Raw genomic sequence first — 13,248 nt, 5'->3', positions numbered from 1 at the left:
TCTCCCTAAAGCTGTTCTGGCATTTGGCCACTTGCCTACAATTCTCCTGGCTCTAAATAGGAGGCAAATTATAGGAGAGGAACAAAGTTAATAAAAATCAAACTCACCCAGACCCTGAAGGGATGGACAGATCAGAAAGGACTGTTTATTAGTGCGTGAGATGGCTCAGAAAGTGAGAGCATTCATTTATTATTGGTTTACACTTGCCTAGGTCTTTCTCAGAGTTGCCCAAGGCTCTTTCTGACTTAATTTTAAAGTTCTAAATTATCTCGTGGATCTTTGTGAGCCTAGAAACACCCAAAAGGCACAACAAAATGGTAGTAGTGCAAAGATTGTGAAAAAGAACCATTATATAGCATTAGATGTGTTACTTGGACATGGGTACTGAACATCTTCCCCTGTCAGAACCCAGAGAGAGTGCCATGGTCAGGACCTGGCCATCCAAGACACCCCCATTCTGGTCATTCTGGCCAAGGGTGATTGGTTCAAAGGTAAATTCATGGCCTAAGCCAAGCTAATGGGAGCATTTCTTGAGACTTTTTCAGAATTAACTTCTCATCTCTGGAATTTCAAGCTGTAAGATACATGCAAGCTTGGAGATGTGGGATGAACATCTCAAGGTCCAGAGAAGCTCATTGCAGAATGAAAGGGGTTTTAGCCAGGCTGAAGGAGTAGATCAGGGGTTTGGGCTTTGGAAGGACAAATGACATAGGTGCTTTCACTGTAAATCTGCAGACCGTTCTCCACCTCATCTTGTGCACATTCACTCCTAGAAGTGCCGATCTTCCTCATCAATGGCAGACATGTCTTGCTTCATTTTCCTTGAGATGTGTCTTTGACAGTATGACTTCATTGATTTCCATCATGCATTCCCTCTGGTTCTCCATCTGTTGCTGCCTCTGTCCTCCTTTCAAATGCTTTTTTTTTCATTCTATATTCTTCCTCCAAAAGCCTCCCTACCTATCATTGATCCTGACCTCCTTCCATTCCCTATCTTGGCTTATCACTTCCCCTGGGGCAGTAACCCCTCTTCAGGTCCTCTCAGATCCTGGTGCCATTTCTTAGAACCTCTCACAATTGCCTTGCTCTGCTCCTCTCTAGTTTGATATGGAGAGGGTCACCAGCCCAGGATAGAGAGGTCAGGCAAAGCTTCCAGAAGAAAGTAACTTATAAACTGAACCCTAAGAGAAGAGGGACCTTCAGCCAGGTGAGGGACAAGAGGAGTAGAGGAGTGTTCCCGATGAAGTGGACCAAATGTTCTGAGCCTTCAAGCTGGGGAAAGCTGTGAGTGCTGAATATATAGAGTTTGATGGAGCATAAATGAGAAGAAGGTGAAGTTATTTATAGGTAAAAAAGGCACTGATTCTCAGGGTCATGGTGAAGTGGTTGGGTTTTGTTTATTTATTGTTTGTTTGTTTTTGAGATGGAGCCTCATTCTGTCACCTAGGCTGGAGTGCAATGGTGCAATCTTGATTCACTGCAACCTCCTGCCCCAGCCTCTTGAGTAGCTAGGATTCAGGCATGTGCTACCATGCCCGGCTAATTTTTGTGATTTTAGTAGAGAAGGGGTTTTACCATGTTGGTCAGGCTGGGCTTGACTCCTGATCTCAGGTGATCCACCTGCCTTGGCCTCCAAAAGTACTATGATTACAGGTATGAGCCTCCGCATCTGGCTAGTTGGGTTTTATCTCAAGAGGAATGGGGAGAAGCGAAGTCCACAGGCCCTTGATGTGAGGCCTGTCTTCATTCCCCTTTCCTGTCACCGCCTGTCAGTTCACCTTGGGTTGTTTTAATATCTCTTATACTTGCTACTTTCAGGTTCTCCTAAGCAAGCCCTGTGATCCTAATTCTTTTGAATTCTGGTCTTGAATTTTGATCAGTCATAACCTTTTGGAACCTGACCATCTTTCAGGGGCTTGCCAAGACCTCTTAAGACCAGCCACAGATAGTCGTGACCCCCCATAACTTATCAGTGTCCTTTAGGATTCTCAGGATCCATCAGGATTTGTCACACTTCTAGATGTCTTTCAGGGGCTGCACTTATCTTTGAAGTGTCACCGTTGTCTATTTTGGTATATACCATTTTCGTTGATATGTCTCTGATACCACAAAAGTATCATAGCAGACTCTCTTCTTTATCCTTAAAAACTGAAGGTATTAGGAACCAGAAGAGTTTATACATTTCTCAGGCCAAGTGTTGCTTGAAATCTGTAATAGAACAGATTTCATCGTGCATTGGATTAATGCACATCAATTATAAATTCTTGGCCAATGAGCTGTAAACAATGTGGAGTCTGGACTCCTAGGGCAAGCTCACTGGGCAGGTTAGAGTTAGCAAGGGTATTTTACTCCATGACTGGCAAGAAATGCTATGAGGAGAAACTTTGCTGTGGTTCAGGAAGCCACACTTCACCTGGGAAATGAAGACTCAGAAGAGATACAGTGGCTGTATTTAATGTATCTCCTGGGCACAGATCCAGTGTTGGGAGCTGAGAGCACAGAGATAATTATCAAATCTTGCCCTCGGGTTAGAAGAAAAGGAATACAAAAGGAAAGGCAGGAAAAACAGACATTCATTTGGTCAGTCAGTGATTGTTTTAAGCTTACTCTAGAGAGACAGCAGAGACAAAGAAAGACACGGACACAATCCTCAAGGTGCACACGGTTGGATGATCCCCATTCTGAATGAATAGACAGAGACTGAAACAAAGTTCTAGGAAGCTCAAATCTGTCTGGTGTAACAGACAGCCACTGACACATTTTAAAGTACTTGATGTGGTTTTGAAAAAATTCCTCTGGCTGCATTGTAGAAAATGGATAGTGGAAGTCAGGACGGAAGCAGGGAGACAATTGATAAGCCTATAGCAGGCTAAATACAATAGCCCAAGGTGAGGTGGATGGGTCCCACTTGAACTGATTTTGAGAAAAATGTAGGTGGTAGAATCCTCAGGACTTGAATAACTGTATGTGTGACATTTGGAAGAGGGAAGAGTCTATAGGTCTATGACAACACACTGTGATAAGCCTTATTACTGAGGGATGGATCCAGTGTTTCAAATAGTCAAATACAGCGAGAGAGAGAAAGCCCAAGAAATTCTACTAGGAAATCAATTCTTCATCCCTGGAATGTTTGGGCTGCATGTAAGAAAACAATGAAACTACTGTTGGAATTAAGCATCTACATAGTGGTATGATGAGGCCAAAGAGTTTGGCTGGTCAGGTCAGGATTCATACTGTGAACTAAGATTTTGGCTTTAATCTGTAGGCCACAGAAGATATTTTGAAGAATATAAAAGAACGAAGTGATCTAGTGAGATGTGTGCTGTATACAAGTCACTCTGGTTGTTCTTTAGAGGATGAGGTGGAGAAAGGAGTGATTAAAAGTCAACATTTAAAACACTATTGTCCAGGCGTGGTGGCTCACACCTGTAATTCCAGCACATTGGGAGGCCAAGGCGAGTGGGTCACCTGAGATCGGGAGTTCAAGATCAGTCTGGGCAACCTGGTGAAATTTCGTCTCTACTAAAAAATACAAAAAGTAGCTGAGCATGGTGGCAAGCATCTATAAGCCCAGTTACTTGGAAGGCTGAGTCATGAGAATTGCTTGAGTTTGCAGTGAGTTGAGATTGTGCCACTGCACTCAAGCCTGGGCGACAAAAGCCATACTCAAAAAACAAAACAACAACCAAAAAAACACTATTGCGATAATCATGTGAGAGGTAATGAAGAACTGAACTTGCATGATGATGGAGGCAGGAACAGAGAGAAAGAAAGGGGTAAATAAAATGTTAAGGAGAAAGAAATGCCAGCCCTTAATGAAGAGAGGTTTGACTCAAGAATAACTCCCTTGTTTGTGGTTTGGATGACAGGTTGAATGGTGATACCATTAATGAAATAGAAAACTCAAGAGGAATGGGTTTGAAAGTTGATTGCTTTCATCTTAAGTTAATTGATTTTAAGATGTCCATGGGACGTTTAAGTGTAAACATTCAGTAGGTACTTGGAATTATAGGCCTAGAGCTAAAAGCTGAGATTTTTACAATGATAACAGAAGCCGTGTAAAAGTACCCTACGAAAGAACATAAAATAAGCAGGCCAGGAAAAGAGCATGAAATAAGAAGGCCAGGAAAGGAGCCCTGATAACCACCACCTAAAAGTATGTAGAGGAAGAGAAATAAAAAACAAAAGTGACAAATGAAGGTCCAGAAAAGTAAAAAGACACTTCAGAACTAAGTGCAGCCCCAGAATAGGTAACAAAAAGAAAGAGGAATCAATTTTTTAAACGGCAAAATGTGAATCTTCCTCTCAAGCTGTGTGTACCATGAGGATTAAGACTGTGTCTATCTTAGTCTCTGCTATCTCTCGAATAGGATTAAATCAATCACTGACTGAATGAATGTTTCTGAGTCTTTCTTGCCTTTCCTCTCAGTATTCCTTTTATTCATTTTTTTAAAATAAAATATGATTTATTTAATAGTTATAAATAAATGTTACATTTATTAAGTGGTGGGAATTTTTCACATCTTTCTGTCATTAATTACTTTCTTTCTTTCTTTCTTTTTTTTTTTTTTTTTTTTTTGAGAGATAAGATTTTACTTCTGTTGCCCTGGCTGGAATGCAATGGTGCAATCCCAGCTCACCACAACTTCTGCCTCTCAGGCTCAAGAGATTCTCCTGCCTCAGCTTCCAGAGAAACTGGGACTACACGAATGCACCACCATGCCCGACTACTTTTTGCATTTTTTTGTAGAAATAGGATTTCACTATTTTACTCAGGCTGATCTTAAACTTCTGAGCTTAAGCAATCAGCCTGCCTTAGCCTCCTGAAATTCTGGGATTACAGATGTGAGATTGAAATACTTAGGAATATACCTAACCAAGAAGGTGAAAGACCTCTACAAGGAAAATGGCCAAACACTGCTGAAAGAAATTATAGAAAACACGAACAAATGGAAACACATCCCATGCTTATGGATGGATAGAATCAATATTGTGAAAATGACCGTACTACCAAAAGCAATCTACATATTCAATGCAATTCCCATCAAAATACCACCATAATTATTCACAGTACTAGAAAAAAAATCCTTAAATTCATATGAAACAAGAGTCTGCGTAGTCAAAGCAAGACTAAGCAAAAAGAACAAATTGGAGGTATCGCCTTACCCAACTTTGAACTATATTATAGGGCTATAGCCTTATAGCGTGGCAGCAAAACAGCCAAAGAGAGTGGTGCCGCTATAAAAATAGGCACGAAGACCAATGGAACAGGATAGAAAACCCAGAAATAACACCAAATACTTAATAGCCAACTGATCTTTGACAAAGCAAACAAAAACATAAAGTGAAGAAACGACACCCTATTAAAAAAAAATGGTGCTGGGATAATTGGCAAGCCTCATGTAGAAGTATGAAACTGGATCCTCATCACTCATCTTATATAAAAACCAACTCAAAATGGGTCAAAGACTTAAATCTAAGACCTGAAACCATAAAAATTCTAGATGATAACACTGGAAAAACCCTCCTAGATATTGGCTTAAGCAAAGACTTCATGACACAAAGAACAGAAAAGCGAATGCAACAAAAACAAAGATAAATAGATAGGACTTAATTAAAGTAAAAGGCTTCTACAAGCAAAAGAAAATCAGCAAAGTAAACGGACACCCACAGAGTGGAAGAAAAACTCTCATAATTTATAAATCTGACAAAGAACGAATATCCAGAATCTACAAGGTACTCAAAACAAATCAGCAAGTACAAAACAAACAATCCCATCAAAAGTATCCTAAAGACATAAACAATTCTCAAAAGAAGATATATAAATGGACAATAAACATGAAAAGATGCTCATTGCTAATGATCAGGGAAAAGTAAATTAAAACTACAATGCGGCACCACCCTACTCCTGCAAGAATGACCAAAATAAAAAAAAAAAATAGATGTTGTCATGAGTGTGGTGAAAAGGGAATGCTTTCACCCTGCTGGTGGGAATATAAATTAGTACAACCACTGTGAAAAACAGTGTGGAGATTCCTTAAAGAATTAAAACTAGAGCTACCATTTGATTCAGCAACCTCACTAATGGGTATTTACCTAGAGGAAAAGAAGTCACTATATGAAAAGACACTTGCACATGCATATTTACAGCAGCACAATTCACAGTTGCAAAAATATGGGTGCAGCCTACAAGTGGATAAAGATAATGTGATATATATATGTGTATATATATATATGTGTATATATATATATATATAAAGTAACTATATATAACTATATAACTATATATAGAGAGTAACATATATATATGGTAACTCAGGAATGATGTATCAAACATGGTATGTTTCTCACTCATAAGTGGGAGCTAAGTTATGAGGATGCAAAGGCATAAGGATGATACAATGAGCTTTGAGGACTCTGGGGAAACGTGGGAGGGGGATGAGGAATTGAAGACTACAGATTGGGCTCAGTGTACACTGCTTGGGTGGTGGTTTACCAAAATCTCAGAAATCATCGTTAAAGAACTTATCCGTGTAACCGAACACCACCTGTTCCCCAAATACCTGTTGAACTAAAATAAATAAATTAATTAATTTTTAAAAATAAAAAAGAATGTTATGCAAATAGAATCATAAAGTATGTACTTTTTAAAGAACCGGGTTTTGTCACTTCACATAATTCACTTGAGAAGCATCCAAGTTGATGTGTATATCCATAGTCACTTCCTTTTTATTGCTTACTATTTTACAGTATGAATGCATCAAAGTCGTTTAACCATTCACCCATTAAAGGGCATCTGTTTTTCTGTTTCTTTTCCAATTTGGGGATATTATGATTAAAGCTGTTAGAAACATTTGTCTATAGGTTTTGAGAGGTTCTTGTTTATAGGTTTTGAAAAGTTCTTTTTATTTATTCTATATATTAGTCCTTTTTTGACTAGTTACTTTGTAAGTTTAATTATTAATTTAGTTATTTGGAAGAGGGGTAAGCAAACTTTTTTTAAAAAATCATCAAATAGTACAGTTTTAAGCTTATACACCAAACAATCTTTGCTGCAACACTCAACTCTACTATTGTAGCATGAAAATGGCCACAGAAAATAAGTAAAGAAATGGACATGACTGTGTCCTGATAAATCTCCATTTCCAGAACAATAGTTCAACCAAACTTGGCCTATGGGCTATAGATTTTGCTTCGTTGATTAAGAGACTTGTTTTTAAGGTCTTTGAGGGACTAGAGTAGCCTTTATTTTAGAGCTAATTTAGCACAGCTCATAAGGCATGGCCCTTATGGGGTACCTACTAAGTGTCTCATGTAGCCATCCATCCAGCCTCCTTACTTTCTTATCCTTGACAGAGAGCGTAAACAACTACCAGCCATGGGTGAGCTTGAAAGTTGTTTATCTTACAACTTCCTGGTAATTTTCTTTCATGTAACATGTTTCTCTTCTGGCCTTTTGAGGTTTTACTTTACACATACACGTGGTTTTAATAAGCTAATGGCTCACAAGGACTCTTACACAGCTCTTAGAACCTTTTTCTCCTCTTAAGTACTCTGCCTCACCAATTTTTCCCGTCTATCTTCCCAAAACATTAGCCTCTTAAATTTAGCAAAACCACTGAACTCTCTTTGTGTTCCCTTCTGCTCAACATGGAATAAGAACTATCTCTAGACAATGATAAGACTAACCTCCTTTGTTTTTATTTACATGAAACTCACAGCTTTAAGCTGTCTGCAATCTCTGCAAATAGTTATTTTCTATGTCTTCTACAGCTTATGGTTGGTAACAGGGAGAAAGTAATCTGTACCATCTCATTTCCTCATAGCTGGAAGTGGAAGTTCACCTAGTAACACCAAAAAATAAATTATATTTATATTATTTTATTCTCTTAATGACACAGAAGATTTGTTCTTTTATTCCCCCATTTTAAAGATGAAGGCATTAAGGCACAGTGGGTTTCAATGCTTTCCTAGCGTTACACAGCTAAGAAACCGCAGTTCTGTGATTCAAACAAGGTCTTCTGACATGAAAAACCATACTCATAACTACTGCAATAGTAATTTCAATACCTAAAAAGAGCTGCTGTTACTTTTTAATTTTCTTTTTGTAAAAAAAGTAAAATGGTGGTACATATTATTTAACAGTATTTTTTTCTTTTAGCATTAAAAAATATACTTTTTATAATAGAATTCCATAAATTTGCCTGATCACCAAAAATAGTAAGGACACTTGATTAAAATACACATGTCCAGTCATCACACATGGGGATTTTGTTTCAGTAAGTCTAGGGTGGGGGCAATGCTTTTATAAATCACACTAGGAGACTCCTATAATCAGACAAGTTTGTCAAACATCCTATAAAAGATTTTTTTTATTGGCTGTGTAAGATTTAATTATGTAGATAGTTTATAACTTAATTTACCATTCTCTGCTAGTAGATTGTGGGGTTTAATGACATTTAATGCTGAAATAACTCTGTGATGATCAGACAAGTGCACATTTTTGATTATTTCCTTAAACCTGTCTCTCCAGCTCTACAATTGACTTTCATATGCATGAGAGACATCAGTGTCTCTGTACTGCAAATAATCATAAGAATGTGGCCACACAGGGGTAAGGACTGGGGATAAGAAGGCACATAAAGCACACATATATAAAGTTAAATGATTGTCTTTTTTGTAACATTTGTCAATTTCATGTACATTAAATACATGCTAGCATTATGCTAGGTGTTTTCCCATAAATCTCATTTGATTATCTCTGCAATCCCACAGGAAATATTTCCCTTATTTAATAGATAAGTAGAAATAGAGTTTAAAAATATTAATTATTTTTAGCTAGTATGATAGTAATTTATATATATATACATATATACACACACACACACATATATATATATATTCAAGGCATACTATGGGTCAGTACTAAATATGTAACTATTTTATACCATTTAATCTTCAATATAATTATGTCATTAGGTGCATTTTATTATCATTAAAATATCAGTGACAAAGTAGCTAATATTATCCTGTTTTGTTAGATGAGGAAATACAGAAAAGCTCAGAGTGGTAGGTTTTGCTTACACTGATATAACTAGTAAATGGCAGATCTAGTATATGGACCCAGATATATTTCTTTCCTACACCATTTCTGTTTTCCAACACATTATAAATGCCTTCAATTTAGTCATCATCGAACTCTTATTTTATTTCCAGATGTTTAAAAAATTCTTCAAATCTTCTCTAAAACTCTTATAAAATGTGAAATTTTTAAAAGCCAAGAAGCCATCAGTAGCCTCCTATTTCTGGGAGATGAGAGAGGGCAAGCCCATGTTACCTGAACCTGAGATAGAGATGAAGAATCTCTTTCATTCCATTTGGAGGGAACACACTTAAAGCCCAGGGAAGAAAGATGAGTGTAATTCTATGAACTGGGCCCAAGTTTTATTTCAGCTTCATGTGGAATATTGAGAAAGCTGAGGCTAGAGAACTGTATACATTTAATCTTAATTTTAGAAGGTGAATAAGTCAGCTCATCTTTGTTTCTACTCTGCTCTTTGAATGGCATGGTTAGGGGCAGATTTGACATCACATATAAATTTGCATCTCTACTTGATTATTGGGGTGAGCTTGAGCTGATCATGCTAGATTTCTGAGTGTTTTTTCTTTCATTTGTAAAGTAAGACACAGTCTAATCAAAATATAATTGTGATAATTAAATGAGATAATGCAACTAAAGATGCAAGCACACCAGTGAATTCATAGCATTTCCTTATCATTTGATTGTTCTTTGCCTTCTCAAAGGGCTACTCCTTCAGTATACAGCTGTCTTGACTGTCCTAGGAGATTGCTTTCAAGTAAGCTCACTATGGCACATATTATGGTCTCCAAGGAAGGGTTTATGCTGCAGAGGCAATGGTTGGCAGTAATAAAACAGGAAGACCCCTTGGTCTTCAGCACATTATTTTACAGACGGCGTTAAAAATCAATTTGAGCTTATAATTGAAAGGCTAGTTCCAGGGTTGTAATTTCAATCCTGATATTTACTTAAGGGCCCCAAGGTGAAGTCTCTTTGGATAGAGATGGTTTTATTCTAAAACAGAAAATAATGATATCTATATAACAGGAACACTATGGACATCAAAGAAGATATTAGTGGGCATCTGCAATGTTAACGGATCTTGGTTTTAATCCTGATTTTACTAATCTACAGTTTTGGCTTAGCCCCTTTACCATCACCCACACCACAGCCCCTTAGAACCATCACCCACACCATCAAACATAAGAGCCTTGCAAATGATGGTCGAAGTTCCTTCTAGTTGGTATTCTGTAATTCTGTGACTTAAACAAGGTCTCACCAAAGTAGATACAGCCAAGTTGCACACTGCTAGTCTGGTGCTTTCTGCTCTACATGTTCTTTCAGATCAGAGATTTGTACCTTGCGGCTTTGAGGAAAGTCTTAGTTTGAGCAACAGATGCCTGCAATGATATCTCCAAATTGCAACCCTGCTTAGATCCTGGGACAATGCCCAGCTGATCCGTGTCTCAGAAAATTTACCTACCTGCCCAGTCTGGGGTATTTTGTCGTGAAGTTTATCAGCTTTTGATTCATACCATATTACTTATGTCTCAAGGAAGCTAGTTTCAAGTACCAGATATCCTGTTGTGTGAACTGTGGCTAGACTTCCCCTCAAAAACAACAACAGCAACAATAACATTTTCTAAGACAGCATACATTAAAAATGCTCAGGCCTACCATGGAGGCAAAGGTAAGGGGAGAATGATTCACTGATGGCAGAGAAAACAGTTCAAGTCCCAAAACACAGGCATTAAGTTTGGGTGACATGGGTCCAGGAAAAGCAGATTTATTGCCTAAACTAAGTTATTCCTGGAAACTGATGTAGCTAGAACTATGAAGTCCTTCAGTTTTAGTTTTCTTTGACCTGGGAAACATCTCACCCACTCTGGTTGTGCTAGTCAATGAACCACGAGCATATTTCTGTGCTATGCAAAAGGAATAGCATGGATCACACCCATCACCTGAGTTTTTGTCTCAAATCATTTTCTCTCCTTAAGGGGACATTAGGATAATCAACGTTTAAGCAAATGAATAAAATTCATGTTGTTATTTATTCCCATTCTCAACCCCTGACTCTGTGGTTTAGGCTAGTTCGCTGAATTTTTTTTAAACCTTCTATACTCAAGTTTACTTTAACCTGTGGCAATTACATGTTGCCCTTACTCAGGATCTATTCATCTGGATTCAGCTATGCCTGAAGTCCAAATCTGGATTTTTCTGAATACATGAGCCATTATATACATATATATATATATATATGTATATATTGCTTTCCCCAGATTGATCCATATTCCTATCACTCACAATTGGAAGTGTATCTGCCTAATGAAAAAATTATTCACATACTGAAAACGAGAGATAATACTTGATCTTTCTAATTTGTAGGAATTATAGAAATATCTAATAAATTAACAGCTTGATCACCAGCCATGGTTGCAGTTCTAGAAACTACAGTAAGAGATGAGAATACAATTAAGAATATCATGAGCTGGGGAGAGACAGCAAGGGGAGAGATGCCAGATGTAGGTGATGGGGAGGAGGGCAGCAAATCACACTGCCAAGTGTGTACCTATGCAACAATCTTGCATGTTCTTCACATGTACCCCAAAACCTAAAATGCAATAAAATAAATAAATGGGAAAAAAAAGATAGTGATGTATTAAAGCAGTCACTTTCTTTAGAGCATATTGAATAATGTTAATAAAACAATAGTTGGCCTAAGTTGTTCATTTCTTCTGACCAAAGAATAATGTGTAAAAATGTCCGGAATTCATTAAGAACATACACAAAATTGTTAAACTGATTTTGTTAAAATTGTGGGTGAAAAATAAAACTTGCCAATTCGAAAAAAAATATATATGATGAAGCTCTTCTCTGGGTAAAGCTCAGTCTAGTTGAGTAGATAAACTACAAATAACCACAATGTAATACTCTTGACCACAATTATAATAAAGTAACAAATGGAAATATGTTGGTTTTCCTAAAGAAGTTAGAAAAGATTCTACAGAAGAGGTGACATTTGAATTGAGTTGTAGGCGGATTAGAAGTTTTCCAAGTAAAGCAGATCTCAATCAGGGGCATTTTTAAAAGATTTTCATGGGTACATATAGTAGGTGTATATGTTCATGGGGTACATGAGATATTTTGATACAAGCATGAAATGTGCAATAATCACATCAAAGTAAAGAAGGTATCCGTCACCTCAAGGATTTATCCTTTCTTTGTGTTACAAATGTTTCAATTATATTCTTTTATTTTAAAATGTGCAGTTAATTATTATTGACTGTGTCATACCATGGGTACAAAAATACAATTATTTAGAATAAATAAGAATTAGTGGTATTTTTACTTTCCTGGAAAATTTTTGTTGTCACAATTTGAGGTGTGCTATTAGTCTCTAGTGTGACTAGGGACATGTTCAAAGATTTTACCATCTGTAAGCAACTTCCACCACAAAGAATTATCTTACCCAAAATTTAATCGGTTTTAAGGTTGAGAAACTCTGAAGTAGAGATATTAAGAAAAGAGATTCCAGAACAAGGTGAACGTAAAGCCAGGAGTCATGATTAGTTCAGAGTGATGGAAATGTCTTGAGGCAGGGAAAATAGGTTGAAGGCAAATGACAATTGATCTCTGAGTATAAGGTTTTTAACATCATCCTATAGGTGTGGGAAGCTATCAAAGTTCTTTTAAGGTTGTGATTATAAGGAAGGCTTTCTGAGTTTGAAATCTGGAAAGCAGAATTTTGAAATTTCTACAAGATGACCAGTTTCTTGAACGTGACTTTGAATGTGGGAGGCTACGGAGAATTTGTGAAAATAAAGATCCATACAGGAGACAATCTTAGAGCACTGTGATACTAGGACATTCAATGGGTTATTAACATGATTGTTGGATTTGTCCACAGTAACGCTACTGATATTGATGATGAAGGAAACCATTGGGTTTGGCTTCCTTTTGAGAATGTGTATCGGATTCTGAGCCAGGCAGAAGCCTTCCCAGCAAATCAGCATTTTCCATCTCCCCTGTGTAATTTCTTCCCTCTCTTTGGACATTCTGCCAATTTGTCTTGGAAGAATTAAATATTTTTATAATGAATCAGATACCAGTGACAGGTGCCAGATTGACAACTCTGGAGGAGGGCACTTGAAATGCTCCTTTTCCTCATA

Source organism: Sapajus apella, unplaced genomic scaffold (assembly GCF_009761245.1).
Source record: "Sapajus apella isolate SASKATOON/1434 unplaced genomic scaffold, GSC_monkey_1.0 scaffold76, whole genome shotgun sequence".
In the NCBI taxonomy this organism is placed as follows: Eukaryota; Metazoa; Chordata; class Mammalia; order Primates; family Cebidae; genus Sapajus; species Sapajus apella.
This window is presented reverse-complemented; position numbering follows the sequence as displayed.